This window comes from Bactrocera oleae, chromosome 4, assembly GCF_042242935.1.
Source record: "Bactrocera oleae isolate idBacOlea1 chromosome 4, idBacOlea1, whole genome shotgun sequence".
Lineage (NCBI taxonomy): Eukaryota > Metazoa > Arthropoda > Insecta > Diptera > Tephritidae > Bactrocera > Bactrocera oleae.
The window spans coordinates 48,330,639-48,337,386 of NC_091538.1; positions in this window are offsets into that span (position 1 = coordinate 48,330,639).

The following is a 6,748-nucleotide window of genomic DNA, read 5'->3' on the forward strand; positions in this document are numbered from 1 at the left end:
TCAGACCATTGGAGATAGTTAAATGTTTCTTGTGGTTAATCAAAGCGAAGATGTTCTAAGGTAAAACGTTTATTTGCAGAAAGTTAGGTCGGAATCTCAATCAAGTACTCAATAGTCTCCAGGAAAGGCTTAGATAGCTTTCTGATTTTCAGCTAATTTTTCTGCTTCTAAAGATTGTTTGAGATTAGATAGCAGTTCATTAACCAATAACAGGAGTCGATATTGTACAACACTTTCAGTTTCTTTATTTCAAATAGATTCCATATTTTAAATTGGAACGAGGACACGAAAGATCGTCAACTTTCACGTTTCATCAAGAATATTTGGCTTTCAAACATGATCCAAAAATCGATTATATCGAGCATGGCCCATGCCTTAATAAATTGAAGCATTTACTATAATTTTGGGCAGATATTTCAAATATTTATCTTCTTGTTACAGCACTCAAGACATATTGACTTCTCGATGGTGAAAAACAAATCCTAGGGAGGTGAAAACAGTCTATAACAACATATTATTTCTCCAGTGAAAAAAAATTGGCTAAAGATAACGTTATTGTCAGTGTCGACAATGAAGTTTACATGCTCACCTATGACTTAAAATTTGAAGCACGCACAGGAGGAGAGTCCTTAGTGGCAACCTATATATAAAAACTAACTTCAAACTCAATGACTACCATTTTTGCTCTTAGTTCGATATTATAAGTAATAGAAAACTTAAATTGGGCTTCTGGTTTAACATTCTTGCTCTTAACTGAGTTGAGGAAAGCGGACGAGTTGGCCTCTTAAGACTCCTTAAGAAACGCATTCCCAATACCTTCTTTAAAGGCTGTTTGAAGAAATGGATGATAACGCTCATCTCGGGTCTTAGAGCAATAACAATACAGGATGTATCCGAAAATTACTTTGATTAGGTGGATACATCAACAAACCTTTAATTATAATAAGGAACTGAGTAATATAATTGAGGTCATCACAAGCACTCAAACCTAATATCTCAACTTCAGAAACTAGGCAAGTTAAATTCAGAGAATTTAGTGACATTGATGAAACGTTAAAACGGAGTATGATGAAGCTAAACGGCTTAAGTGCGCTCGCTACAACTTTTGAATGCCAATGTACCTTCTTTTTTGCTGTTTCCTTTCCTTTCCTTTCTATTTCGCTGAGACAATTATTTATATGTGTACATATATTGTAATTAAAAAAAACAAATTTTAACCGAGTTGCAGCGTTCTTTTCAGCGAGGTTAGAAACACACATACAAGTTGTGTTCAGAAAATAACGGTAATTGTAAAATCGCGGGTTTCGGGAGTCAAATTATCAAAATTTTCCTTTTTTTATTATGTTGATATAAAAGCTCCTGAAGTACCATATAATTTTCAGCTATATTCAATGCTAACTTTGTCTGCAACAGCCGCTAAGGTTAGACGTGTTCTCATGAGCTTGGCGATCCTTCGTTTGTTAAAAGCTCACACTTCGTTGCTTGTTCGTAAATTCTTGACCAAACACAATACTGTAACAATGCCATATTCGCCAGGCTTAGCTTCGTGTAACTTCTTTCTATTTCCAAAAAAAGAAAACTTTAAAGAGTCGACGTTTTACAAGCATAAATGACTTTAAAAGCGCATCACTAAAAAAGCTTAAGGCTACCCCAAAAATCGAGTTTGAAAACTTTTGAAAACTGTTTCGACGATTAGAAGAAGCGCTGAAAAAGTGCATATTATCGGGACTATTTTAAAGGTGACAACATTCATGTAGACAAATAAATAAATATTTTTTCCAAAAAACGAAAATTCCCGTTATTTTTTGAACACACCTCGTATACATGTACGTATGTATTATCTTTTACATTTCTGTTTTCAAAATCTACATAAAATTTCAGAAATACGATATTGTTTTCATATATATTTGTGCAACAATTTTTTACAATAATTCAAAAATTTGCATATATCATCGGATTTTATTATCTTGTGCAAATTAGAGAAATTCCATTACCACAAATCCAATGAATTTTGAATTTTGAAAATTAAATTCTGAAACATAAGCAAACTGTCACCGCAAATGTCAACAGTGCGCATGCAACCAAGAACAACAACAAAGACATAACTGTATTCAACTATTTTGCATAAAACAGCAGGCAGAGGCCTTTACGCCCACACTCCCATCAAATGTGCCGCCGCTTGTAATTGTCAGAAGCGATAACGTGTGCTCCCCCCTTTATTTGGCTCATTATTACAATTTATGTAAAATGTTAAAACCACAATTGAAAATCTATTTAAATTAACCACCACCACATACAAGGCATATGCCATATTGTTATATCGGGGGGGTTGTCAGAGTTTTCATTTCCGCCCGACAGGTCGCTTGTATTTATGCTCGGTTCATTGCTGTCGCTGGCTTCTGTATGCTGTGCCACCGTCGTATTTTGTCAGGCCAACCGTTCATTGATGCATATGAATTCAATTATTCCGGCGTCACCTTTGCCGCCAACAAACAGCAGGCAGTAGTCAACAGCTACAACAACAACAGCAGTAAAAGCATAACACAAATAGCGGTATTGCTGAGGCTACCGGCGACCAAGGCAACGAGGCGGCAGGCGAAAATGAATAAATTTCGATGGTTTAATGAAAAGCAGCCAGTTTTCCGACACAGAGTCTCTCCGCTGTTATACGCGCCGCCAATGGCCCCACACTACTCCATCGCCCTGGTGCTAACCTCGTTAATTTTATGCGGCGCACTTGCACTTTTTACCTCGCTTCCGTTTGCCAATTGCCGTTCAAAGGCAAAGCATGGCTGTTCGTCAGCCGCCTTCAATTGCTGGCTTCGTTGTTTGTTTGTGTATTTGTTTTGGTTTGCTGCTTCGCTGACGCTTTGGCTGGTTGTTGCTTTGTTCCCTTTTCAACTTACATTTTGGGCTTTACACTTTCGCACACACTTAATATCCGACTAATTTGCATATTTTTATATGCACAAAAGCGTTGAAGAGGAAAGCAAGTTCTAGCTGGTGTCGGCCTTTCAGCCGCGCTGGGCTCGTCGCTTTTGGCGAAAATAAAGTGTAGGATTGCTGACGGCTAACAAAAGGGACTGCGGCCGGCGAGGATTTTGCAAAAAAGGTAATTTAAGGACTGTTACCGGAAATTTTGATTTTTAAGAGCCCATTGAAAGCCACACGCTGGTTGGTTTTGTGAGTTAAGGATCTTACTTTTTAGTTTTATTAGTGTAAGTAATTGTTGAAATGGTTACTTTGAAAAAAATTTACTAAACTTTGTTGGTATGACCCAAGCAAATTTTTTTCGGAACCTTTCATAGGGATAGAAATCTACTAAGCTTTCCATTTTTTATTTTTCCGATTGTGATATTATTATATTTTTTTTAATACTAGTTCAGACAACACAGGATAGCTCGATATTGAACTATCGAAACAATTCGTTTCAAGCAAAATCTGTTTTTTTATAGTAGTACTCCAGACCAATTCCTTAGAGTTCAAACATAAATAGTGACCTATCTTTCTTTTTTCACTAAGCGTAATATTTTAATAAAGAAAGAACTTCAATAATGCTATACATTACTCGGCTCGGTAGTGAGCGAAACATTAATATAAAAAATTTCTTCTTTTTTTTTTTGAAAATCCGACTTTGCTCCCAAATATGTAACTGTCAATTGAGTTTGAGCGAAAAATGTTATACAGCATTGAAATTAGAAAAAATTTAGATTCTGTCCATATTTTTAAATATGGAGTATAGTATACTAGCATAAACAATTTTATCAAGATCACATTGCTGTAAATGTCGCTATATCTAAAGAATAACATTAAACCGGATAACACTTCACTATTCTAAATCCAAAAATCTTATCAGCTGATGGAATTATTTCTCACCATACTTCACTAACAAATGTTCCCTATCTCAATACACTTAAGCTGTAGGTGTAAGTTCACAATTCTCGCTCTCTTCTCTTTTACGCCGAACTAATGATATTTGACAATGCGAGGTAAATTCGATGTCATATCCGTCTGGCTTTGAAACTGAACCCTCATATTGCTAACGGGTGCTTGAAAATCCGTATATTGGGTATATTATGGCATCTAAAGAGCGTATTGTCCTACTTTCGTCTATTTTAAGCAAAAAGATACACCGTTATTAGAAAAGATTCCTTCTGAATTTCAATACGATATTATACATATTGATCGATAGATGTGGTATAAAGTCAACCGGAAGTTCGAAAATATTTATCAGGTATATGGGGACTAAGGGAAGTATTGACCCCATTTTATCCATTTTTAGCACAAGGGAATATTCTCCCGAAATTTCAATACTATATCTCGCAGATTTGCCCATAAGTTCGATAAAAAAACTCAGCCGTATACACTGGGGTTCACATATTTGATGTTTGGGTCCTTGAAAATTTATTGTCCGATTTCAAGAATTTTTTGGCGTAATATGAAATACCTTGAGGGCACTGTTTATGCAAAGTTTTATCTCGATATACCATATTTGTTATTGTTTGATTTGTATAATGTAATGTGAAATAAACAGATGGAATTTAAATCTTTGAAATAGGGAAAGTAGGCGTAGTTGTCACCGAATTTCGCACATTTTCACAATGCAGGTGTGGGTAACCAAATGCACCAAATTTGTTCAAAATTAGTCAAGTAGTTCCTGAGGTATGGCATTTCACCTCAAGGTGGGTGGTGCCATGCCTCTTTTTCAAATTTTGTATCCGTACATATTAAGCGCTTACGCATTTAATGCTTGTGGCGCATTTTCAATGAGTTATCGCTGCTTTCGCAGTTTTCAGCATAACTATTATATTATATGTATAGGTAATGAACTTGATTATTATCTGATTTCACCCATTCTCACAACATACAAAGAAGTGCTAAAAGGGCTTGCTCTATACCAAATTACAGTTATGTAGTTTAGTGCTTAGTTATGGCATTTTATAGGTTTTCATATAATTGCGTTTTGTGGGCGTAGCAGCGCACTACTACGTCCAACCCTCCTAGAGTGCCATGAATTATGTGTACCAAGTTTCACCAAGATAAATCAATTTGTACTCAAGATATCGCTTGCACGGTTAGGCGGACGGACAGACACTCACCCGGATCTCAACTCGTCTCGTCAGCCTGATCACTTATATATAATATTTATAACCCTATATCTAACTCGATTAGTTTTGGGTGATACCAACAACCGTTAGGGGAACAAAACTAAAATGTTCTATAGCATCAAAAATTTAAAAATGTTTTCTAGTTTTATTTCGATTTGGTCTTATGAACAAAGTTTAATATTTTCACGAACAGTTGTTTCTAGAAAAATATACGGGCTTGTGAATCCATCCCCTGTAAAAATTGGTACCTTACTCTATTGAATTCTTCTGCAGATGGGTAAAGACTAACAAATATTTTCTATGAAGATAGGAAAAATTTGAAACAGCTTCGGAAAGGTTAGCTGGATAATACATGGATATATTATCTCTCTGTATACTGTGTCTTAAAGGCTGCTGTAAAAAGAAGATATATGCAATGGACTATGAGACTTTTCCAACCATTATTCTCCCGGCTTACAAAGTGCACCCTCCTGGGAAAATCTCTAAAAGCATGGATATCAAAAGCGTTTAGCAAGTGTATAGTGCTCAGAAATTCACTAGTCGTATTCAGGGCCGTAGAAAAAAACTATATACATATGTATGTATAATATCTAATACACATAACAGTTTTCTGGTACATTGATATTCACAACCGCATCCTACGCGTAAGCTCCGAATCACCACAGGGTATAAGCAGCCATTTATTATGTCCTTTGGTGAAATCTGCCATAAAATTAAGTCAAACGCCTTGATAATGACTCAGATGAGGAGCTCGTGGTGTTATTTACACATTCAACAATTGTTTACCTTTACTTGCCAGCGCGTTGGTTCTCTTTGTTATAGTTGTTGTTGTCATACAAGCAGCAAAAAGCATGAATAACACTTAAACACATCCACTTGACACCTGATAATGAAAAGTACGCTCTTCAACGGCGCCACCTGACTGCGCAGGCAGCAGGTACTAACGGTAAAACACCCACACAAGTGTGTTCAACAGGCGTTTAGCCTTCCACACTTTTGGTCATACAGCTTTAGTTTGGAAGCAATACCACAGTATTCAAAATCTTTTGTTTTTCACTTGGTGTTTCATAACCAACGGCAAAACCCCTTGGAATGTGGTTTATTTTGTTCACTGTTTTTCCGAAAGCCTGTTATGCAGTTCACAATTATTCCTTTCACAAGAAAGCTTAAGAGACCATACTATAAAGGCATGTGGCATATTTTACCTTGCCTTTGAAAAGCGCCTTTGTGTGTATGTATATATGTAGGTTGTTGTTGCTTATGTTTTGTTATGCAAAAATTTTAAATAATTAAATATTCGTAATGAATACTAATGCAAAATAAAGAATGTTTTCTTATTAGTGGTGTTGTAAGAAATGCTTTTGAATTGAAATGTGTGTGGTAAAAAGTGGTGAACTTCTGATGAGTGGAATTCCAGTGCCTGAGGATGGAAATTATTTATATTAGGAATATGCGGCTTATACCAACACTCATTTCATTTATATAGAGCGCCAAAGAATCATATGGAATTTGAAATTGTGCTATATAGGAAGAAGGCGTGGTTGTAATTCGATTGCGCCCATTTTCCCAATTGAAATTGGTATAGTAGCTTCGGAGATATGTGATTTTCCCTAAATGTGGGCGGTGACACGCCCATCTTC